This window comes from Adiantum capillus-veneris, chromosome 15, assembly GCF_014529385.1.
Source record: "Adiantum capillus-veneris isolate H3 chromosome 15, ASM1452938v2, whole genome shotgun sequence".
Classification (NCBI taxonomy): Eukaryota; Viridiplantae; Streptophyta; class Polypodiopsida; order Polypodiales; family Pteridaceae; genus Adiantum; species Adiantum capillus-veneris.
Window position 1 is genome coordinate 18,252,451 of NC_140945.1, and position 26,424 is coordinate 18,278,874.

A 26,424-nucleotide genomic window follows, 5' to 3' on the forward strand; every position below is an offset into this window, starting at 1 on the left:
CCCAACTATCTTTGGATTTGGTCAACTTGTACTAACCATCTTTGTCCATTGTCTCCTCACCCTAGGTGCAAGGTGAAGTAATTGAGGCCAAGTGATCTTTGGGCCCTGCATAGAGACATCTTGAGCCAAATCATACGGTTAAGAACATTCACCCAAAGAGAAATCTATAATGTCAATTTTACATCGTGACTTGGACGGCTTTTTTCTAGATTCCCCCTTGGCTTTCATCTTTTCTTCCTTTTGGGAAGATTCACCATGCCTAGCGTGTTTTACCCCCATGGCATCTACTCCTTTAACCTTGGTTTTACCTTTTTCCACTCCCTTGATATCCTCCTCCACTTTCACCTTTCTTTTACCTTCAAGGCTGATAACACTCACCGCCTCATTGTTGACTGGTTGTGGAGGTAAGGGTGGAATGAGAGGTTTCTGTGGTGGAGGGTGTGGTTGAACTGGTGGTTGTAGAATTTGCACTGGTGGTTCTTGTTGTGGTGCTCTCGATGGTGGTGGTCTTGCTCTTGGTGGTGAAACTTGGTTTTGCCTTGCTCCTCTATTAAAATTTTGCCTCCTTGGGAGTGGGTAGTAATACATACCATGGTCATCTTCTCCACAATTGTAGCAGTGGTATTCTTGGTTTTGTCTTTGTTGTCCTCTCCCTTGATCTTGGTTGCGATTTTGTGCATGTCCTTGTTGCACCAAATGGACTGAGAGATTCTCAAGCTGGTTGGTGATTCGGTTGAGCAGGTCTTGTTGATCTTCAATTGGTTCTTGTGGTTGAATCCTCTGGGCGGCTATTGTAGGTGGTGCTAGAGGTGGTCCAGTCCTAACAACTTCCTCTTCATCGGCATTCCTGGCTTGTAGGCACAACTTCTTGTCTTTAAGGCAGGACACTTCAACTGCTAGCTCATACGTAGCAGGAAACCTTCCCGTCACCTTCTCTTTAAGAGTTGGCCATAACCCAACCACAAACCGATCCTTGTTTAGGAAATCAGGTGCCCCCTCATCCTCTCTTAGTGATGCAACCCATCGTCCCCATAGGTCTACAAACTTTGACTCGTATGATGCATACTCTAGCATGCTACCTTGCTTCAACTCCGTCAACAATTTCCATAGCTTTTCTGATGTTGTGCCCTCTCCAAAACGCTTGACAAAGGCTGCTCTTAATAAGTCCCACCGTTCCTTGGTTGCTTGTGCCAAGGCATTGTACCATGATCTTGCCTCCACCTTCATTCGAAGTGGGAAGATGCGCAAGCGTGAAGCATCATCATCTCTCCCAGAGATGACACATGCTATTTCCAAGTTGTCTAGAAAGTCTGCAGCATCCTCACCCACCTTACTAGTAAAGGTTGGAAATGCTACACTCGCCATTGTGAGAGAGAAAATTAACTCGACTAAATCTTCTTTTTTTCCTGTTAAGATTCAATACATGGGTGCTTGGTAGATGGAAAACATACTATACAAGGATGAAAATAACTACATCAAAAGATACTTCATGGTTAATCATAGGGAGGATAAAGGGTAGAGAAGAGGTGTTTATCTCTTGCAGTCGTTCTATGCCAAACATGGTTGTAATGAGTTGCTGATAAAACATCTTGCGGTTCAGGATTACTTTGATTGATTGAATTCGTTCTGGTGCATAAGTCTGGTCCCTTGCAAAAGGTTGATGTGTTGGATCCATCACATGATAATGCGGAAAGGCTTCCTCCTTTGTGGTGGAAGGTTATAGTCGGAGGTGTAGAGCTCTTGGTAGTTGAGGTCAAATTTGTAGTACCATAGGACAAGGTTGTCTTCGTCTTCTAGATCTAGGACTGTCCCTCTAGCAATCTCTTGAAAAAATTGAACCCTCTCTCTTTGAGCAACTTCACTTTCCTGCAAGATAGAGTGCCATCCAATGCATACACATGTGTGATGAGGTAGGTGGCGAGTCTTACCACTTGTATTAATCCAAGCTGGATGGATACATAGCAAGCTGTAAAGTCATCATCATAGCCTTGATCCACAAGCAACACTCCTTGAAGGTGGAGGGTCTTGTCTTTCCGCCAAGCGAACCCCGTGTCAAAGACCTTGTCGATGACAAGCTTCGCCACTTCACTCGGTAGACAACATAGAATCCATACTACTGTCTCTAGTTCCTGGCTCATGAGATGAGAGTGAGGTATAAAAAGACTTTGGAGGATTTACCCTTTTGTTTTGAAGACGCGGTGATTGTCGGCGATGGAATACCCTTGAATCTTTTGGTGCAAGGGAGAGGGAGGGACCACGCATTCGTAGTAGCTTCCTCATGTTGCGAAGGCTTGTTGTGGGAGTAGGTGGAATAGGTGGCAAGATGGGGGCGTAGGTGTAGAGAAGCCTGGTGCTACTTGAAAGCCTACCGAAGTAAGAACACCCATGCGGATGTCAAGGGAGAAAATGATGGTTTTTTCTTCACTTTGGACTGCACTCATATCGGAGGTGTGGTTTTGGCAACAATGTGAGCATGATGCGGATTGTGCCTTGCTTTTACGCTTGCGGGGATGATGAGAAATGTAAACAGTTTGAGTATGAAAAGAGGGTCTTACCACCTCTTTTATGCTCACAATAGAACACCCTGGCAAGAGAATCTTGATGACTTGCATCAATCTTTCTTGAAGCTCCTCTTTGGTGGTCCAGCTGGAGAATTCAAGAAGCCACTCATCCATGAAGTGAAGTAAACATGTCAGTATTGTAAACTGAAGGTTTCAAGAGCCCTCCGCAGTGGGGACACCAAATGAGAGGCGTATTTTCAAGATAGACCCGGTGGCCTCAACACAAGGGCTAACACATGACGGCCTCATCATGAAAGGCAAACAATAGGGGCACCACCTAGCTTGAAATGCGGCTAGGGCACAATGACAATACTATACAACACACCATACACCATGTCACGCAGCTGAACATGTTATGAATTGTGGTATGAGGTGGTAGAGTAAGAAGTGGAGATAGATAGTGTGAGTTGTGAATGTAGGTGCGTGGACTACTGTTTGCGGGTCGCTGCAACGGACGTCCATAGCATAGCTCTCAAGCATCAACATATTTATCAATACAAGGGAAGCGACTCGGATGAGGCATGGAAACTCACTAGGGTGTCATTCCTAATGAAGTGAACTCAAAGAGATGCAACTACTAACTCTACAAGAAAATCAAACACATTACCACCAAGTAATCTGCCATGTCCTTCTACACAGCTCTACAATCATCATGCCCGTTTACCATGCAAATCATATCGAAATCGCACGAAACTTGAAGGGAAGCTACAGGAGATTATCAGGAACATATCCTATCACTGTCATAGCATTCTGGAGAGGTACAAAGATCGCGATCGTTCGTCCCAAAGTCAACAAAAACAGTAAATAGGTGATCCTAATGGGTCGTTTTAGGGTCCCTAAAGCCCCTCCTAGGGTCAAAACAACATAATACACGCATATAGACACTCAAAACAACGATTTAAGGCCTCAAACTCATAGTTAAAAACCTACACCGAATCTTGAATGTTTACACTTGAATGAAAGAGCAAGATAAGAGGAACACAATTCAATAAACAAATCTGAATTTGGATTACCGTAGCCACAATGGCGAAGATTACAAGTTTGAACAAGAAGGAGCTCTCAAACGTACGCTGTCTTCTCAGTTTTCCATCAAAAAAATCATGTTCAAACTTACAGAAAATGACCTTTATAGATTAGGTCTTTACAAATGGCTTGTCCGGCCAAAAGCTCCTAAAATTCTAACTGGCTCTCTAATATACAATTGCTCCCATAAGAATAATCATAAATCCTTTGACAAATTCTCGGCTTAGAGATGCTTCCTTACAAAAGAATTTTACTATGGTTTCTCAGAAAAATATGATCCTTCTCTGGAAACGTCCGCTTGTTGCTTCGTCCACCAAACACTCCTCCCTTCCTTATCCTTGCACACCCTTGTGCATGTTCAGTGATTTGGCCGTTGATGTGGCTCCAATGAAGCAAGTGTCGCTGAAAAGCTTCTTGTTTGAAGGACAACTTCCAGTGCTTCTTGATGCTGTTTGAATGGATTTTCAGATAACGTGTGTTGGTATGCTACGTACCGTGCCTTGAGGTTCTTCGCCATAGGATGGAAAATCCTTGAGTCAATTTCGAAGAATCCTGTGATGAAGGCCTCTTTGAATTTTTGCAAGTAGTGTGAAGGCAGGTACATTATCCTGGAGTACATTGCCATCAAAATGTGTCGTGGCGGTGAATCCTGTAGATTCCAGTAGATGCCTATGTGTCCTTCCAAGAACAGATTCCATGGATGATCGTTGCCTCCAGTGTCTTTAAACACTTGGATGCAGGTGACGATCATCCGAGCTATCTTTACTAGCATTTGACACGCCAAGTCGAGGACATCCCGCAGCAATGTGACTGTCAAATTTAGTGTGTTGACCATGTAGGCTACTGTAGGGGGTTGCTGCGCTGTCAAGACCGGGTAATTTAGTTTTTGCGGCCTTGAGCCTTTCCATGTGGCAAAGTCTTTCCATGTGCGTCTTCTAGGGACTGGGTAGAAAGTGGTATCTATTTGTATATGTTGAGGGGCGTTGTGGTAGTTGGTTAGATCCTGTGGCCGTTTGTCCAACCACTTCTGCCTCCACTTTGGGTGGTCGTTGACAAGGATTTGAGCTTCTTCCGCTGTTAGTGCAATGCCTTCGTAACCCCCATCTTTGTTTCGTGGCAGGGCTGACCGCATATTCTCTTTCCACAGAATTGATTCATGGAATAGCAGGGGAAACGGGAGGTACTCATGGCCAAATCCTTCCACCTTCTCTTCTGGCTGTAATTTTGCCAGGGCCGCTGACTCCATTATCTTCTTTTCATAGAGCATGTACTCCTTTGCTGGCCCCTTTGGCATGTCCTTAATGCTCTCATTGAGCTCATCTCTTATATCCAGATCCGGCCCTTCAAATTCATGCTCCTGTTGCCCTTGGTGTGAAGTTCCAGGCAAATCTGGCACTTGTTGTCTGGACAGCAGTTGTGGTTGACTCTGGGCTTTGTCTGCTCTGATTTGTTGTTGAAAAATCAGATCTTATTTTTCCTTTAGCAGTGTGTCACCGATTTGCTTCTGAATCTGTAAATCGGCGCTTGCTTGAGCTAGTTGCTGTTCCAGTTCTTTTAGCTTTAGCTCATTTGCCGCCGTCTGGGCCACCATTCCTGATACGAGCAGCTGTCTTTGAAGCTTTTCTTGCTCTAGCTCCACTTTTAATGCCGCTATAGTGTTCACTGCTGTGGCATCGTCAAATGTGGAGACCAATGCTCCAGCAGGTTCCTGATTCGCCATCAAAGTTGTCAGAGTGCCCTTGACAGTATTGTATGAACTGCTAAGTCTCTGAAATCTTGCGCTCTAGTAAGCAAGTTGCTCCGTTGCTTTCTGTACTCTTTCCGTCAACTCTTGGCATTCCTTTTCTTTGGAGGTCAAGTTTGTCGTGACGTCCACCAAATCTTTGATCAGAGACTGAGCCTGCTATCGCTCAAGGTCTCTTTCCTCCGTTGTGAGTTCTAGTTGCGCCCTTAGGCTTTCTAACTCTTCTTGCCCAGATGCTTGCTTTTGTTGGGCCTCCTGTACCTACCTTTCCTTTTCACTCAGCACCACGTGCTGACACTGGAATTGCCGTTCTAACTCCCTTAAAGTTTTCTTGTAATCAAAACCAGCCACCACTGCCTGGCAGGCCTCGTGGTATCCGATTGCTTCTATAGGAGGTATAAACTCCTTTTGCGAGGTTGAAGGAGGAGGAGATGGCTGTTTTTTGTTCGATGGAGAAGGGGGAGGAGGAGGAGATTTTGGCGAGGGAGGAGGTGATTTGGGCGAGGGAGGAGGTGGGCTTGATTCTTCTCGTACATGCCTCTTTTTGGAAGTCTCTTCCCCTTGTTGCGAAGCAGATGCTTTCGCTTTTCTTTTCTTTAAAATCTCGATGATTCTTTGGCAGGTGAGATTCGCCGCCCATCGCGCTTCCACATTCCTTTCTCTTTGGATCTTCTTTAGCTGCTCTGCCTGGTTTGTTTCATCAGCCGCGTCTTTCTCCTTCGTTCCTTCAGTGGACTGCGAAGAAATGTCCACTTCCGTAGCCTTTTGCTCCGCTTCTAACCTTTGATTCTCCGGGCGTATGCGAGTTGCATTTTCTATTCTTTCTTGCCTTTCCCTCTCGAATCTTCTTTTTTGTGTTTGTTGTGTTGCAGCCGCTCTAGCCTATCTGTCAGCCCGTAGCTTGGTTCTTCGTTCCTCGACTCTTTTTTGAGCTTCGGCATATGCTTTTTGCAGGTCCGCCGACTGCGGTACTGCACTTCTCTCCCTTCTTTTTCTCTCGAGCGGCTTTGTGGAGTCTTCCTCCTTGTTTTCTTCAAACTCTGATGGCCCTTTGTCTTTCGACTCTTGAGATTTTCCTTCTTCATCTGTCTCCGTTTTTTCTTCATCACTTGAGCTTTTGTTGGTGGCCTTTGCTGAGCATGATGATGTCCCGCCAGGGGTCGTCCTTACTGAATAAGCAACCAACTTTGCTTTTTGAATTAGGGCCGTTTGACAACTGGCAGCTGGCAAATCTTCAATCATTCCCAAAGCCTGGTATGCTATTCTGGTTAGCATCGACCCTGCACTCATGTAGTTTTTTTTTTTGTGTCGAGCTGTTCAAATTTGCTTTGATCAGGTTTTCCAAAATGTAAGAACCGTAGTCGCAGCAAATGGTTCTATTTTTGGCTGTCGCTAGAGCCATGACCACGGCAATGTGCAGGATTGGCTCGGTGTAGCGAGGAGGCTTTTGTACTCTGAAATGCTGAGAGATCAATCTCATCGGAAATTCCAGCTCTCCTTATATCATGTCACTGTATTTGTATTTGTTTCCTTTTGCTTTGACAAATGCCTTCTCATTATCCAGTGGCTTTGTCTTCGCTAGCAAATCGTGTTGCCCTGGGAGGAAATGCAATGCTTCGTTGATGATTTCTTTCATGATCTTTACTCTCACCTTTGATCCATCCTTGTCCGTGAGCATTGCCTGCCCATCATATTGTATCGAGCTCATGAGCTCGTGGGTCCTCATGTAATCTGTTCCCCATGGCTGTAATCTGAAAAATTGCTCCTAGTGTACAGCTCGCACTGCCTCTATTACCTCCGGCCTTTGGTGGAGGTTCCATATCTCTCGTGGCATGATAGTTGTCTTTACCATGTCACCATCAGCATCCTTAAACTTCGAGATGAATATGTGGGCAAGGATCTGAGCAAGTATTTCATCCGAGATGTGAGCCTTTTCATTTGTAGCAAGCTCCTCTACTTCATATGGTGCTCCTGTCCACTGCCTTTCTTTCTTTTGGCGAGGCATTCTGTGTCAAGAGAATCACAAGCTGTCAGGATTTTCCCTTCGCAATCAATCGCATTTAGACTTTTAGTAAAAAACAGTTTAGAAGTTAAAATTGATCATAACTTGAACAAATTTCATCCATTCTTGTCCATATTTCACCAGTGGGACTAGGAAGACTAGAGCTATGACTGATTAAAATCTGAGCCAATTCTAGATTTGAGGTACACCGATCGTGATCGTAGTACAGAGGCCAAAATTAGATTTGATCACATGAGTGGGTTGTTGATAGTTGGAGGGTCATTTTGGTCCACTCTGTGTTTCAATTGAACGCACTTTTGAGTTTACAGGTCCCAATTCTGGGTTACAAGGGAGTTTTGGACTAGACTTTGTCTTTTTATGAGTTTTTGATGTCCAAATGGCTTGAAACTTGGTTGGTGACTTGAACAAGATGTATACAAGGGATCTGATAGGTTTTGGTCAAAATCTGATGCTGAGGTACACCGATCGCGATCGTAGTACCTGAGCTTTTTTTGGTGAAAACTAGATGGTCATGGACCCCTATGCTTGCCTAGCCCACTGATGACTTATTTCCAAGTTTGGACTTAAAATGAACAAATTAGCCACTTTTTGACCTTATTTTACTAAGTCTAACCATATTGGGTTTTCCAGATGAAATTTGGTTGGATCCTGGAGTTAGTTGATGTTATTTTTAGAGCTCCCACTGCTTCCATGAGGTGCTGCTACCATCAGCCTACTCCATTGTCTGATTTTGACTTGATCAGGCACTTTATACCTTGTCTTAGGAGGTTTTCCAGATTTATGCATTTTTCAGGCATTCCTTGGATATCCATGTGATACTTAAGCATCCCTAAGTCACCTTTTGGTCTTTGGCATTGGTTCGGCTCCAATTCTATCTTTGTGTGATCATTCGAGACTGAAATGACTATATTTGTACTTGTAGGAGCTTCTGAGATCCATTCGAGGTTTTCTACAACTGTTCTGACTCTTAGTCGGACAAGTGTGCCTTTCAAACTATCCATCATTATTTTTAACCAGATTTTGGTAGTTGTAGATAAAATTTTTCCTTTTTGGTTGTGTTTGACAAATTAGGCCCATTCCATGAGCAAAATTTGTGCATTTTTCTTGAAAATTCAAGAGAGTATACTTTTAATTGAGTTCCAAGCCTGGGTCAAATCAAAAGTTGCAAAACCTGCATCTAGGGGCACCGATCGCGATCGTACCATAGAGGCCAAAATTGATTTTGACACCTGCAGATTGTAGGCGAGGCTGAGGGGAGGTGTTTTGCATGTTCTATCCCAAATTTTGTCAGTGAGGTACATCGATCGCGATTAGTGTACCACCACCAAATTGTGATTTGATCATATGGCTTTGTTCCTGCCCTTGTGGGGAGCACAATGATGTGTTCTGTGCATGAAAAAGTTTTGTTTGGATGCCTCTAAGGGCCCTTGACCTCTTTGACCCGATCCGACTTTGATTTGATCCCTTCGCCCGTTTGTGCAATGATTTGCACTTGCATGCGTAATAGACTTGATCTTTACTTGATAAAGAACATACCTGTGAAATCTGGTGTGAAATGCTGGCTCCAACCGTCCGTATGGGGTAGAAACGTGGCAGCTCGCTCTAGGTCAAGAAGCTCTCTTCTTCTCTCTCAAAATGTGAAAATGAACAATGAGCTAGAATTTGGCCTACTTGGCCTATATCTTCCCGAGATTTTCGTGACATAGAGCTGATTTTCCTCACCTTTGATCCCGATATAATCTGCATACCACCTGTGGATCGAACCGCTTGTCATTCCGGCATCGTATGCCCATTTGATGCGATTTTGGTGAAATGTAGTCATGATTATTAAGGCTGAAATTCGACATCTTCAGATTAGCTTCATATCTTCCATGCTTGATAACCTTATCATGCTAATTCGGCATTTGCTTCCAAAACTTGATTCCGACGCTTGTGAGCAAGATTTTTTAATTTTTGATGTTTTATTAACAAAAATCAAATAAAATAAATTGAAAATACTTATTAACTGGCAAAAATTATCCAAAATTATCATACTCACCCCTAAGCATATATTTTCTCTAGAAGCATCCCAATGCTCCGGATTTTGTCATTACAGCTCATTATTATACTGGTCAGATGATACAAAAACACTAAAAATGCCAGGTTTTGATCGAATATGTTCAAAATTGAACTCTAAATAATAAAAAACACACACATTATGTACATATATACACGTTGGACCCCTTAATGGCCCTGACTGTTGCTAGATTCATCAATTATTCCCCCCTTCCTTGTCTGAGTCGCCCCGGACGAAGGTTTGGTGCATGTGCATGGGTGTTTGAATCTGTGTCTATGCATGGCATTGTAATGTGGCCCTATTCTGATGTTTGAGACAATGCGTAGGGTAACAAGGTGCTGTGCAAGATGTGGGGACTGAATGTAGTTTTCAGTGGCTTTTGATGGCGAGGGTAGCTGTTTATGGAATAGAAGAGCTTGCGGTCGAAGAGCTCTTTCCCTGATTGTTGGTGTTGTGATGGCAACTATTTTTGGAACCCACTTGTATGCGGTTTCTTACATCTTTACAGATTCTACTTTAGTTTTCACAGGTTTCCAGTGCCATTGTGGAGGTTCAGGCTTCTTGTTTTGAGTTTTGGGTTTCCTTTTGAGCTCTGTCGCCGAATCTTTAGTTTTCTCCAGTTTTGGTTGCCATTTCCGCTTTGGAGTTTCTTCTGAAGGTCTTTGCGATGATGTTGCTTCCGTCTGGAGTTTGTCCTTAGGTAGCCATATCTTGCTCGGTTTGTTGGTCATCAATCTTTTCTTTACCCATACTTTCCGAATATCCTTTTATGGTGTTTTTGGCTGATTAGCCGATTGCTTTTTGTCGATGGGGATACTCGGCCACGAGTGATCTGTTTTGGCGAATGGAGTCATGTACACGTTAGAGTCGCGTGTGTACATTAACGCATGTTCTGACCATTGAGTGACTGCATTGTACGTTCTCATCCATGGAACTCCCAAGCATATTGATTCTCTGATTTCTCCGTCTTTCATTACGAAAAATTGATGAGGACAACTATTTCCATCAATATTGATTGGTAAGTTTACTATCCCCAATGTTGGCATTGTTGCTCCGTTTGCGGCTTGTAAATCACGTGTGGATTGCACTAGGGGTTCATCTGTAAGCATCCTGTACGTGAAGAAGTTGACCACATTTACTCTTGCTCCTGTGTCAATCAATGCTCGTTGATATCTGCCATGCAGAAGTCTGACATTGATGTGAACATCGATTCCTGTTTCCCAGCTCATCAGTTTGAATTATAGACAAAGGAATTTGAGCCGTATCTGCTGGTTGAGGAAGTCTTTGTTGTTGTAAGGTTTGTTTTCGTTTTAAAATCCTGACTTTGGCCTCCTCCTGCGCTTGAGCTTTTGTCTCCTAGACTTTGTTCTTGCGCTCCTTTTCAGCGTGTATTTTGGCAAGCATCTCTGTGGTTAGTGGTATGTTGTATTTCTCTAGTTTGCAACCATAATCCAGTTAGGCATTTCCTCTCCCTCTAATGTCGCAAGTTTAATGGCACCGCTAGATGATATGTCATGAATCACATAGGGTCCATTGCTTCGCTTTTTGAGTTTCCGGCAATGTTGTTTCAGGGTATACATTAAGACGTAATCCCCAGTAGCAAATTCCTTGCTGATAATATGTTGATCAAAGAATGATTTCATGTTCCGTTTTTTGTGCGTAGATTGATGCAACGGCTCTCAATCTAGTTTCATCCAGTTTTTCCAGGATATCTACCTGATTGGATAATTCATGGCCCGTGCATTCTAATTGTTTAGCGACTCGAAGCGTGGGAATAAGGAATTCAAGTGGCAAAATTGCTTGAATTCCATAAACCATGTTGAATGGAGTCGTTCCGATTGACGTTTTGTAAGCTACTCTATATGCCCATAAAGCTGAATGCAGCATTTGATCCCAGTCAGCTCTCGATTCGCCAATAATTATGGTGAGAATTTTCACCAAAATCTTATTCGTACTTTCTGCTTGGTCGCTAGCCTGTGGGTGATAGGGAGCTGACTTCCTGTGGATGAATTTCCATGAATTCATCCAATAGGAATTCGATCACTTCATTGATGAAGTGAGTTCCTCTATCACTCACTAGCTCAATTGGTAAGCCATATCTGGTGAAAATGTTCTCATACAAAAACTGTGCTGTCGTTTTTGCATCATGTCTGGTTGTTTCTTTAGCTTCCACCCATTTTGTTAGATAATCTGTTGCCACAATAATGTATTGAGCATGTGTTTTATATCTCGGAGGCGCTATCGGAGGCTACAAAATCTATTCCCCATTTTGCAAACGCTCTTGCCCCCATCATTGGCCTTAACACTAGGTTGGTAACCTAACAGGACATAAAAGTGTTCTTTCAGGGTTTTGAAAAAAACCTCTAAAACCATAGTAGATCCACTCATTTTGTAAAATCCTTTCATGAGGTTATAGTTCAAGGCCTACTACACATGGAAAAAATATGAAACTTGTAAAAATTTCTCATCTTTTGGTCACACCAAGCCTCCAAAGTTGATGGACAAGTACATTTTCATCAAAACAGTCATTTCTTACGTTTTGTTGCATAAAAATAAGATTAGGAATTTTTGTAGGGCTTGAGATAAATTCCCTATTTAACTTCAATGGGTTGGTGATCAGAACATATGATTGCTTCTCACTCACTATTTTTTGTTTTGCCGAAAGAAATAGGTACAAAAAAGTTGAATTTTTACCATTCTGCAGATCTATCATCAAAGTTTCTATAGCCACACTCAATACAAATAATATATGCATGTTTTCTTAGTTCCGTATTGTCCTTTAGGTTCATAAGGAGCCATGGAGCATGTCAAAGAATAATACATCTCTTACCAAGGGGAATCTTGGGGACAAAGATGAAGTGCTAAATACAGCAAACATGAAAAAACTGGGTTCAACATTATGAGTTGTAGAATCCCATAGAAAGTATTCAGTATCTAGCCAAATTTGATCCTTATGACTAGATATGGTTACTACCTACAAAATGCATGTAGTTGTCACAAGAAACTAACAATATTGAAAAAGCTATACTTGATATGCTAGAATGTTTCGTTTTCTTCTATAATTGGAAAAATCAACCATCGTTGTCTACTATGAAAAATAGGGTATTAGGTGCCCCAAAACCCAAGGAATATTAGCTTTATGTTACAATATGCGACATAGAAAATCAAAACTGCATTTGGATATCATGAAAGCCACCAAAAAAATCATAGAAGAGCTAAAATTGGCTAAAAAACAGGATTTGACAATTTTTGTAATTTGGTCATAACTTACAACTTTAACATTTATTTCTCCCTAGAAGCATAAGGACATGTTGAGGACTACTAAAGATAGTTCTCTAGCATTATAGACCTCACAAACATGAATTCTAGAGTGGTATAGTTGCAAAAAGTTGAAAAAAGCCAAAAACAGGACCCGTTTTTTCACATAGTTTAGGTTGTGAAATGTTGTGCAAGGACAAGGTTAAAGATAGAATTGATATTCCAAAAAAATGTCGAGTTTTTTTCAGCTCATGAGACAACTTTCTAAACAGATAGCACCTCAAAATCCATTTTGAAACTCTTGACATAATTCAAGGAAAATGGTCACTTAACAGGACATAAAAGTGTCCCAGGACATAAAAGTGTCCCATTACGAACCTAGTGTTAAGGGCATATCATCTCGTGCTCTAGGAATTTTTTTTCTGGCAATCATCACATCGTTTCACAAACTCCTCAGCGTCCATGAATAGTGTAGGCCACCATATGCCTGCAATAAGAATTGCTTTGGCCGTTTTGTCAGCTGAGAAATGTCCACCAGCTTGTCCGCCGTGTGCTTGCTCTAAGATAGGAATGTATTCCTCTTCAATCGTGCACATTCTCAATTGATTGTATTTTCCCCTCTTGTAAAGAGTATCCTCAATGAGTACATAGTTTTATGCCTCTTTCGTGATCGTTTTGATACGTGATCTACTCATCCCTTCAGGCAGTATCCTGGTGGTGAGGTATTCAACAATGTAGTTACTCCATCGGGGTGCTACAAATAATCTGAATAGAGTCACGTGCTCTATTGGCTTTTGAAGCGTGCATCTAACGCAAGATTTGATATGCATATGAACACTATGTCACATTTTTGGCCAATACACACCCATTCTCATCAATCTTTGATACATCTGTGCATGCCCATTGTTAATCCCTGTTGTTTGTACATGAGGTTGGTTTAGGTACAGTTCCCGTTCACTCGATTCAACACAAAGCCTAAGGATTTGATCTGATCCCTATTTGTATAGCTTGCCCGCCAACATTACCAATGATCTGGATGCTGCAATGGTAGATGGTTGTCTTGTCACATTCAATGACCCGATAGTCAGCAAAGGAATTACATCCTCGCTCCATCTTGAAACCATTTCTATGTTGAAAAGATATGCATCTGGCAAATCATCATCAACTCCTACTGGGTTTTCTCCATGCATCATTCTAGATAAATGATCCGCTCTTTGGTGTGTAGTTCCTTTTTTGATTACTATCGTGAAGTCAAACTCAAGCAGTATGATGAACCATCGAACAATCCTCCCTGTACTGCAAGGTTTGTTTACTAAGTACAACAGTGCTTGGTGATCAACGAAAAATACAAAATTATTGGAAAGTAAATAGTGTCTAAACTTTTTCACCACATAGACCATACCCAATCCCTCCCTCTCAGTTGTTGTGTAATTCTTCTCTGCATTGTTCAGTTGTCTATTGGAGTAGCTTATTGGAAAATCCATGTTGTTCTCTCCAGGTTGTGCAAGTATGCATCCTATAGAATACGTTGATGCATCTACGTGGATGTGAAATATCTTTTCCCAATCCGGAGCCTTCAAAATTGGAGCGGAAATTAACATTTGCTTCAAAGTTTGAAAAGCTTCCTCGCACTCATCCGTCCACTCAAATTTAGTTATCAGTGCGTAAAGTGGTTTTGCAATTATAGCGTATGAGTAGATAAATCTACGATAATATCCACAATGGCCCATAAATGCCTGTACCTCCTTTACCTTTACTGGTCGTGGTAGATCAACAATGACACTGATCTTCTCCATGTCTGTCAAAATACTGTTTTTGGACACTATATGTCCCAATATTTTGCCATGTCGTACCATGAAGACACATTTCTCTGGATTCAGGCAAATCCGATACAATCTGTATTTTTCGAACACCTTGGTCAAGTGCTCTATGTGCTCCAATCTTACAAGAGAGTGAACGCACAAGTCATCCATGTAAATTTCTAAGAACTGTCTTAGATATTCTTTAAAAGCATGACCCATCAGCCTTTGAAATGTGGCTGGTGCATTTGTAAAGCCAAAATCCATTACCCGAAATGCAAAAATATCCCACTCAGTTGCGAAAGCCTTTTTGTGCTGATCCTCTGGCTTTATTGCGAGTTGGTTGTACCCCGAAAAGCCATCTAAGAAACTATAAGCCTCTTTTCCTACCACCCTTTCTATTACATGATCAGTAATGGGTAGGGGATAGTTGTCCCGAATTGTAGCAGCGTTTACTGTCTTGAGATTGACGCACACTCTTAACTTTCTCTTTTTCTTCGGGACCACCATAATCGGTGAAACCAAATCAGTGTGCTCAATTTCGTAAATAAACTCTGCCTCTTTAAGTTTATCTATCTCCTCCTTGATCTTTTTTGCAAACGTTTCATTGTAAGTATAGGGACGTTGTCTGCTGGGTTTGGCGTCATTCTTAAGGGGTATTGTGTGTTGACAGATACTTGGATCCACCCCCTTAAGATCTTTGTATGACCATGCAAACACATATCTATACTGTTTAAGAGTAGCTACCAAAATCTTTTTCTCTTCTTCAGTAAGATCCGTGGCAATATATGCAAGTTTTGGATCTTCTCCTGTCTCCGCTAGATCTATTCGTTTGGCTTTTTCAGGACCGTCGTATGATGTACCCGGTTCCTTCAATTCCCTCATTGGTTGTTGCACTATGATTTTCCTATCTTGTATGGTATACTTCTTATAATGGAACGGTGCATCCATCTTGTCAGAATTCGTGTCCTCATTTGTTTCAAAGTCAGTTGTCCATATGTCTCTGAGGGTTAGCTTGAGCTTATTGTACTTCGTTTTCCTCTCTGTTTTGGTCATTCCAGACCCTATTTTCCCCCTTTTATGCGACTTAGTCGTTCGCTTTTTGTGTCTATTCTTCTTGTTTTTTTCCATGGTTTAGTTTTGATAAACCAGCCAGTGACCTCGTCTTTGACACAATCATCAGCTTTGACAAGCTTTAGATATCCCGTTCTGTCATTGACAAGAGGCATCATATTATGCTTATTCGCCCTTGATTTTCTTGTTCTCTTGGATTTATACCGCTCCTGTCGACTAGGTTTTTGGTTAGGAAACTCGTAAAACCTGTCTTGTCTCGACCTGTATTTCCTATTCGTATCTGATGCACTTGATCTCTCATCATTAGCCTCTATCAGTAGGATTTCATCATCTAGTGATGGAAGGTCACCGCTTAGTGAATCTATGAATTCCTCCTCTGTTTGATTCCTATCGTTCACTACAGATATCTCATCAATGATTCTTTTACACTCAGTCTCACATGGTGGTTCTTCTTGTTCCTTGCTCTCCGATCCTGACTCAAGGATGACGCTAGCCATTTGCAACGTTACTAGGTCGTATCCTTCTTCATCACAAAATTTTGTAGGTGTGCATTCGTTAACACATACGTCCAAGGTTGACAATATTTGAGTCCACCCGAATGGCTCAAATAAATGTTCCGGGAAAGGTTCTGAGAGATAAGACTCGTCTTTTACGGATCTTTCCAAAACGCATTCTTCTTTGATTATGTCTCCACAATCAGATGCTCCACACATCCAGACATGCACTTTCGTTTGCCTCCATGCAGATATTTCTTTTTCATCTACAGTGGTTGAATTAAATTCTTGCACTGGTGTTTTTGCAACATCTCTATAGCTGTGATCCTTCATTTTGATTTTCGTTATTAGCTCTTTGTGCCTCAGGTAGATTTGGTCGTATCCCCAATCTTGTATCATTTTGAGTTGACGCATAAAAGGTCGTCCCAAAATAATGTCGAAGTTGTTCGTTTTCCCAAAATCCATCACAGCAAAGGTGTGCTCATAGTTAATTCCACACGAAGTTACAACTATTTGGTCCAGGATTCCCAATGGTCTCTCTACATACCCATGTGCGAGTTGCAGTTTCATTCTCGTTTTTCTGAGATTTGGATGGTCCCATTTCTCCCAGATTTGCTTTGTAGCAATCGCCACTCCCGCTCCACTGTCTATGATAGCTATCGTTTTTATATCCTGATATTCAACAGGTAAGGTTGTATTACCCTCCTTGCCTTCATAGTAATCTCCGACCTTGTTTATGGACACTGGTTGGGCTTTGGGTTGACCTTCCTGTTTGTTTTCTTCTCCCATAGGGTTTGTCTGAAGAGGAATCTTTACTCCTTTGTGCTCCAATTGTTTTCCCATGTCTTTCCATAAGTGTGGTCTGACTCTCAAGAGTTTGGACAACATGATTGTGCATGCTATAGGTATCGACAGTATCTCTTGAAGACTTTTTGAGTCAACCATATGTGGAATAGTTCTCATCTGAGATGGAACTAACCTTATCTCCGATTGTGCCTCGTGTTCACCTATAAATGAAGGCAGGATTTTCAAGGATTGGGCTTTGCTTTCCACCGAAACCTCCGTTCCTGCATCCCCATACAACGATTGTATATCGGCTGGATAAAATTCATTATCCAGGTTAATCTCAAGAATTGGAGCAGACTGTAACGTCGTGCTTCCGTTCTTTCTGTTTCTAATGGTTTCCCATAAGTGTTGTGGCCATTGTTCTTCAACTTCTAGAATTGGCATTATCGTCATCGACTTAGCGTCATCAATCGTGTCCGGCACCACTCAATGATCCAGTGACAATATTGTTTTAGGCCTGGGTCCGTTTACTTGTTTTGGTTCATCGATTTTTAGTTTTTCTCGCTCTTTGTGAATCAACACTTCTTGTTCTGGGGTTCTAACCACTTTAGGTTCCATCAATGCCTCGGCTGTTTCAATGAGGTGTTTACACATTTCCAAACGCTTCGTTTCCATTTCTGATTGAGGATAAGTTAACCATCTCTGCTCTAAGGTTTGGTTTGTTTTTAGCCTTGCTTCGTACGCTTGTAATAGAGCATCTAACGGCTCTAGCACTTTCTCAACCAAAACCGATCCCCCTGAGGACGCTTTCCTCGGCTTGTTGTTAACCTCAGCAGTTTTACTCTCTCTCTCTCTCTTGTTTTAGTTGCTCCTTTGTTTCATGCAATTCGTTTTGCATGGAAATTTGGATTTTCAACCTTCTCGTTTTCATCCTGTCTTGTTTCGCCTTCCAGGATTTTCGCTGGGTTCTCATGGATAAACTCTCATTTTCTGTGGGTATCTGCAACTCGACCTTTTCCTCCAAAGGCTCGTTTTTCCCTAAGTCCTTGGCTTGGGCTCTAGTTATCGCATTGATTTGGATCATGGGATCGGTTTCTGATCCGCTGCTTGCACTTGGTATCACCCCCACAATATTCATAGTTGCTTTTCCCTTGTTTTCCGGATTCTTTGGGCAATCTGGCAATATGTGATTCACACCACATTTGTCACAAAACCCAAAAATTTTCACTCTTTCGCCTTTGAAAGGGCAGTTACGTTACCAATGATCCGTACTTCCACAGGTATAGCACTGTCCAATTTGTGGTTGATTTTGAGGAGGTGGTCCCATAGGTTGTTCTACTCTATTAGGATATCCTCTTGGTTTGTAATTCTGGTTTGCAATGAACATTAATGTTCTTTCGTCCACCAAATATTGATCTCTTGAAGGTTGTGCGACATACATTGGTGGTGCCATACCCTCACTATTTCCCCACGGTTGATAGGCTTCGTCTGCGTACATTTGTGATTCAGGTTCTGTTGCATAAGGCTCATTTGGTTCCTCATAATAAGAAACTTGAAGTGTACTATTTGTTCCTGGTGATGCTTCACAAGGTTGAGCATACCTAATCATGGCTCTATTTTCCTGTGGCAATGGAGGTTGTTGACCCAACAGAGGTTGAGGTATGTCTGCTCGTGCTACCAGATTCATATTTGGTTCAACTTGATATCTTGGAGGAGATGGTTGGGATGGTCCTGCTGGAGGTCCATACGGTCTTTCCCCCACATAGTTTTTGTTATAAAAACACTCTTCCATGCTATGATTTGTCCATGTTTTCTCTATGGCGCACCATTTCAGTACTCGTCCATTCGCAACTGGTGCTTTCGGCTGTTGTGTGCACCACGGTGTCGGATGATCCCCCCCACATATGTCACACTTCTTCGTCTGAGACTGTCTCATCACCGGATTTGATCTCATATGTTGCTGCATTCTCTTCGTTACCTCTTCTATCATTTGATTAGTTGTCGGCATCAAGGACGCCTGAGCATCTTTCTTGGTAGAGGGTTCGCTTGTAATCGATGAAGAGCCACTGGTTACTGAATTAGTATCCTCTAACACTTCCCCATATGCTTTGCAGTTATCGACAAGATATAACGCTTCCCTTGTAACCTGTTGAAATGTGCTACAGGCCTTCAAGTGAAGGTCCTTTTTCAAGGTTTCATTTCTAAGTCCTTCAACGAAAAGCATAGACAATCTCTCGTCTTGCGGTAATTCCCTCCTCGTGCACCTCTCAATGTATTGCTTGAATCTCAAGGTTGCTTCCTTCACTTTTTCACTCTCCCGTTGTTTAAAAGCATATATATGCGATACAGTATTATGCTTTATACCCCGTTTTGAGAATTCTTTTGCGAACTCGTGCAATACATGTTCAATATTCGGACAAGTTTCAGGGTTTAAAGGTTGAAACCATGTTAATGCCATCTCTTCCAAGGTCAACCCGAATCCCTCGTAATGAGTATGGAAATCAATGATCTGTTTTGCTCTTAAGACTTTCTTGAAGAGCGATACATGGGCATATGGATCCCCCGATCCGCTATACTTCTTCGGCATGCACTTTGCTACTTGGGATGGCCTGATCCGTCTATGGTATGCGATCAATCTCATTGCTCCCGTGTCTCGACTTAATCGTTCTCGTGCATCATGGAGGTCGTACGTTGCTCTCGTTGGCTCTCCTGCCCCAAATCTACTACTAGGAGGCAAATGTGATGGGGTGGCTGCAAATGTCGGACCTACAGTCGTATGTGTAGAGATAGGAACTGCACTACCTCGATTCGTAGCCATTGACTCTCTGGAATGTAACGTTCCCATGGGGCTTGGCATCGAATAATGAGGTCGACTGAAAGAATCAGCTACATGAGTCCTCCCTCCACCTGTGGTCACCGGTTCTGGCACGACAGTTATAGGTGCTGGTCTTAGTGGGCTTGGAGTGACATAATACTAGTGAGGTGGTCCCCCAAAGTACGTATATCCTTCCAAATTTTTTTAAATCTATTGCTGCATATTGTCTTCCATACTTGTCGTATGCGGCAATTTTCGTTTCCGCTCCCTCGGTGTAGGTGAAGACATAAAGTCTTTTTCGCTCAGTCATCTCTCCGGCGTAGGGTTCCTCGCATCTATAATAGAGATCTTGCACTCCAATATTATACTTGTATAACCCCAAATAGACATTATCCGTGTTGACTCTCAACGTTTTGTTTTCTCGCCTTAATCTCGCATTAGGTAAGCTCATTATTGGTGCCTTTTCCTCATGTTCCTCGTCTATTTTGGCTTTTGTGCCCATCAATCCCCACTTGTCTACAATGTTAGGATTCAGGACTACCAAGTACATGATACCCTTGTCATCTAGATACCTATCTCCGCTATAGCTCACAGGCACTAAGTCCCTGAACTCACTTGGTCTATCTTCTATTTTCACACAGTAGCGGTCCATACCATCTTTGTGTATCTTGGCACCTTGCTCGTTGTCATATTGATACTTGATGAACAATAGCTTTAATGTGGCCGAGGGGTCTAATGGTCTTGCTGCCATGTTTTCTCTTCCGTTTAGTTTTAATTGTCCTAAGTGTTCTATGAAATACTCGGAAGATCTCTCTGAAGAAGTATCGAAGATGCCTTCTTCAAGGATCGGCTCTAGCGGTCATATTATCCCTTGGTTTACACTCTCCTCCATTGATACAACACTTGTTTGATCCGCTAAATTTAGGTGTCTGGTGTTGATTTGTTTTCCCGATCTCAAAAACATGAAGAAAGTTGGATTTACTGACTGAATCCAAACCTCTTACCTAGAGATGGAATGATCTTCCAATTCCTGCGACTGCATGGATTGTTACTTGATCGGTCTCTGCAAATGAATACACTAGATGGCTATGAGATCACTGTATCATTTCAACTGTCAGTAGATTCAACACTTTCACAATGATCTCAACACAATTTTGCTTGCAGATTATTGACAGTATGTCCAATTTGAGTTTTGACAACTCCTGATATCTTAAATAGTCTAGGTCTATGAACAGGTCAAATATGAGTTAGATCTGGGTCTGAGGTACATCGACCGCGATCGTAGTTCTGGGCCCAAATTAGATGAAACTTCACCAGCTTGTTCACTAGGCTATTTTAAGACTACCTGCCAGACACTTTTGTATTTGGACTCAAAAAAGTCAAGTTTTTACCATTTCTTGGTTGGAAGTGTCTGTTTTTCAGAATCTGTCAGTTTGATCTGATTTTGATGTTTGATTAGGGATTTGGAAGCTATCTGGGGTTTTCCTGTGTACAGGCTATCCCTTTGTATGGTTCCTTCCCAGTTTTGATGTGTTTTGGTCTTCTGAAAGTCAATTTCTAATCCAGTTTAGTAGTTTTTGACTCGGATCTGTATTCAGATGGTTTGACAGGTATTTTGAGGTTTCTGGCTCTAAGTCCTTTAGACTTTTATGTTTATAAACACCTGAGGATCCCGCAGATGAAATTTGGTAAAAATTTGGCACTTGAATACACCGATTGCGATTGTAGTTCTTAGCCCAAATTAGACCAAATTTGGCATGCTTGTAGACACTGATGTTTTAAGGCTATCCCCAAAGTCTTTTTGCATTTGGATCACCAAAAGCCAAGATTTTGCACTTTCTGGGTCTGTCAGGCTAGTTTTACCCAAGTGGCTTGATTTCCTTGATTTTTGATATTTTTGGGTGTGGTTGCTGTAGATAAACTTGTTTAGAATCTTATTAAGAAGGCAAATGTCAAATCTTGTACAAACCTGGCACTGATGGACACCGATTGCGATCGTAGTACCCGGGCCAAATCTGATGAAATTTTGTTTGCTCCCTCTGACAAGTGTTTCCTAGTGTTTTGTGCTACCACTTTGTGCTTTGAATCAATATCAACCCTGTTTGGTCATATTTTCAGAATTTCAGAGTCTTATGGCTTTTTTGGCCAAAGTTATGGTTTGCTAGTTTCTCGACTCTAACTTTTTCCCCAAATCTGATTGGAATGTGATTTGCTTATCCTAATCCTAAGTACAGAACTGAAAAAACATAAGGAAATGAATCAAACAAAACAAACACGATGGATTTCGGGTGAGATTTCAGTACTCAATCAAATTAGAGAAATTGAAGAGCAAAAATGCTTTAACACTCCCACTCACAGCTCCCTAAATCTCCTAAGAGAGGATCTAGCCGGTCCACTGGCTCTAGACTCCACTAAGCTCTAAACCCTTGTCTAGCAACCTAACTGAGGTGTAAAATGGATTTGTGGATTGATCTTTTTTAAGGAATCTGACTGCGCACTCGGTCACTCATCACCTAAGGTGCATTCCCCGGAAATGGCGCCAATGTTTGCGGGTCGCTGCGACGAACGTCCATAGCATAGCTCTCAAGCATCAACATATTTATCAATACAAGGGAAGCGACTCGGATGAGGCATGGAAACTCACTACGGTGTCATTCCTAATGAAGTGAACTCGAAGAGATGTAACTACTAACTCTACAAGAAAATCAAACTCATTACCGCCAAGTAATCTGCGTATGTCCTTCTACACAGCTCTACAGTCATCACGCCCGTTTACCATGCAAATCATATCGGAATCGCACGAAACTTGAAGGGAAGCTACAGGGGATTATCAAGAACATATCCTATCACTGTCACAGCATTCTGAAGAGGTACAAAGATCGTGGTCGTTCGTTCCAATGTCAGCAAAAACAGCGAACAGGTGATCCTAATGGGTCGTTTTAGGGTCCCTAAAGCCCCTCCTAGGGTCAAAACAACATAAAACACGCATATAGACACTCAAAACAGCGATTTAAGGCCTCAAACTCATAGTTAAAAACCTACACCAAATCTTGAATGTTTACACTTGAATGAAAGAGCAAGATAAGAGGAACACAATGCAATAAACAAATCCGAATTTGGATTACCGTAGCCACAATGGCGAAGATTACAAGTTTGAACAAGAAGGAGCTCTCAAACGTACGCTGTCTTCTCAATTTTCCATCAAAGAAATCATGTTCAAACTTACAAAAAATGACCTTTATAGATTAGGTCTTTACAAATGGCTTGTCCGGCCAAAAGCTCCTAAACTTCTAACTGGCTCTCTAATATACAATTGCTCCCATAAGAATAATCATAAATCCTTTGACAAATTCTCGGCTAAGAGATGCTTCCTTTTAAACGAATTTTACAATGGTTTCTCAGAAAAATATGATCCTTCTCTGGAAACGGCCGCTTGTTGCTTCGTCCGCCAAACAACTACTATTCACACAAGAGGTGGAAAACCCGCACACCCATATATGCAAATCAAGAACAAAACAACCCTAAGGTGGCGACCCGCACACCTCTACATACAACACAAAAGACATAAACAACTATGTGACATACTCACAAATCCAGCACAATAGAAAGAATGACATAACAAAAAGAGTAGATTATTTGTGGGGAGAGATAATGGATAGAGAGGAACAAGAGAGAAAGGAGGAGACCATGGGTGCCTCGTCGATGGGTGGAGATGATGTCAAGGAGTGGTGTGAGGGTAACCTTCATACTTGTTGAATGCCGAATCCTCCACTTTAAATTGCACCAAGGCATAGCGGTTGATGATGATGGAGGTGGAATATGTGTTGATGAGTAGCTTTTGTGTGCATAACCTCCTTACCATTATGATGTGATGGTGTCTCCCAATGCTCTTGTACATGGACTAACACTTCTAGCTATATTAGAAGTGTGGAGGCATGGTGCCTATGCCTCAAAAAGCTCATAACTTATAATAATGTAGAGCTTGTGTTGTAGTGAGAGTGTTCGTTCATTTGGTGATAGAGACCCCTCCTTATATAGGAAAAGAGGGTGGAATTTTCCTATATTTCATTGGGACGTGACCCACACCATGTGACCGTGGGTTGCCATGTCTGATGCAATGATGCTTGTGATAGAGGTCCACATAGAGAAAATAGTAGGGGAAGAGAGAGATGGAGGGGAAAAGAGGATAGAGGAATGGGGTTTTTACAAGGTATGCTAGTAGTGGCTAGCTTACTTGAGAGAGGAGAGAGGGTTTTTTACAAGAGGTTGTCGAAGGTGGTTTTGTCGTTGGAGAAGACACATCCACCACTTATAGTGGTAGTAGCTCTATCTTTGGCCAAGAATTCATTTATTGTGGCTTTGTTTCTCTCACTCATGCCCTAGATTTCAAATCTAGAGTAAAAAATATACAATGATTTTGTGTTAACACACAAAAGAGTGATTATGACGGTGTAGGTGGAGTAAAAGGTGATTACAAGGTTGATGTTGTCGTTTGTAATTGATGAACGTAGGCATAGCCTACCTATTGGCACTTCCCTAACTTGATGCTTCGCTCGGACAAGCCTCCCTTGCGTCGTGTCGTTTGTAGTGGTCGTACTCGAATGCCTTTGCGGTTGTCACAATGGTCATCACTTCATTGAAGTTGTTGGCGTGAAGCGCGTATAGACGAGAGCATGTGTATGTGTGCGAATTGATGGTGAATGTAGCTTGACTATTTGGGGCCTATGGACTGATTTGCGAGAGTGTTTGATGGTGATTACGAGAGTGGGGTGCATGTTGATGGTAAGTTGTGTGTGTGTGTGTGTGTGTGTGTGTGTGTGTGTGTCTATGGCTGAAAAAAACAGCAATTTTCAGCTATGGAGAGCTTGGGAAAGACATGAGAGTGAGAGAGAAGAGTGTGTGCGCGTGCATGTACTCAATGTGTGCTGAAAATTGGCTGTTTTTAGCTTTGTGTGTGTGTGTGTGTATGGAGGGAGAAAAAGTTTTTTTGTTGTTGGTCAAAGAGAATGTGAGAGAGAGAAAGGGGACAAAAGAGTGAAAATTTCAGCCAAGAGAGAGAGTGAGAGGGAGAGAGAAGACAAGGAGAGGGAGGGCTCCATGGATGGAAGAGGACAAGGTGGAAAGAGGTGATAATGAGAAGGAGGCCCCCTTTATTTGCTTTTGTAAGAAGGTGGTGGCCATGGTTGTACAAACCATTGAGTGCCCTCTTATTTACTAATATAGTTATTAATTATTTTGAAAGTGGAGCCCTTTGAGGAGAAAATAAAAGAGGAGAAAAATGATTACCCATGGCTCCGCCAGTACTTGAGGACAAAGGCTCCTGCAAGATTTTCTGCTTCGGTGAAAGCTTTTACTGGAGATTTTTTTTACCTTGATTCTCAAGTGGTTGTTCACATGCCCTGTGCTTGAGATTTTTTTTATTTTTTTAGAAGGGAGGGGGTTTCCATAGAGAGAGGTGGGTTGATTTCAAAAGGCGGCCCTCACCTTCTTGTAGCTTCTGGATCTTCCTTCATATACAAGCACCATTCCTTCAACTTCAATTTCTTTTTTATTGAAAAGGCTTCATAGGAGATTGATGGTTGCAACCACTCTTTCCTGAGCACATTTGTGGCAAGCCCTTGGACTCCAACTTAGTCCATCATCTTCTTTTCCCAATCTAAGGCTGCCTTGTGGTCTTCCACTGTGGTCTATTCAAATGCTTCGAGGTGTGCCTCCTCTTTCGCCATCAAGGATTTTTCCTTCTCTTCTTGGGTTTATGATGGCTCCTCTAGGTGCTGTGGATCTTCTACACCTTCAAGAATCTCCATGGGCTCATTTTGTGCACTAATGCCAAAGTCACTAGGCTCTAGCTCCGTTTCTTGTGACTTTTGCCTTGAGAGCTACTAGTTGCTCTTGTACAAGCTCGTCTCTTTTTGTGGAGTCCTCTACCTGATTGACTAACAACTCTTGAAGTTTTTCTAATTGGATATTTAGCTTGTCATTCTCTTTTGCAAATCTTGTCATTGTGCCATTAACCTTTTGTCAGCTGCTAAGGATCCTTGTACCACATGTATTGTCTTTGTTCTAGCCTCAATTCTTTTTGTAGTTCCGTGATCTGGGCTTCCAAGGCTTGTACATCCTAGTTGTCTGCTCTTGCACTTGCTCGTGCATCCCTTAGGGTTTCTTTGAGCCTTTGTATGGTCAGATCCTGGAGCTCTCATTTTTCTTTTGGCTCAACCACCTCATCCTTGGCCGCTTCCAATTCATATTCAATCTTTTCTTTTTCGTCATGTAGACTCTTTACCTCATCGGAGACCTCTACCATCTGCAATGTAAGGATGTCTCATTCATTCTCAGAATCTCAAAGTGTTATATTGCGAGACTCAAGCTCTTGCTCTGCCACCTCGGCTCTTTGACTTATTCCTTGAAGAGTGTTAGGTGCAATGACCATGTCGCCAACTGCCCATCACTAACTGCTACTAACCCTAAGTGCACAACTATACACTTGGGTGAGCCACTAACACTAAGAACAATGTGTATTGTGCCTTAGTGCATAACATAGAGAAGAAAGAAAGGGGGCACACAGTACGTGTTGGCTCTCCCCCTCCAAGCTGTGTGTGTGGCTATGGTGGTGTGTGTGTGGACGTGTGAGTGCGTATTCCTCTTCCGTTGTGCTCCCAGCTCCTCCCCTTCACCTGGTATTAGAGCCATCTCATTCCGAAATCATTTTTGCATGCACGTACTTTCAAGAGTGCAAACAGGGTTCCGATTTCTCCATCAGCAAATTCAGCTTTTCGAGAGCGTTTCCATCA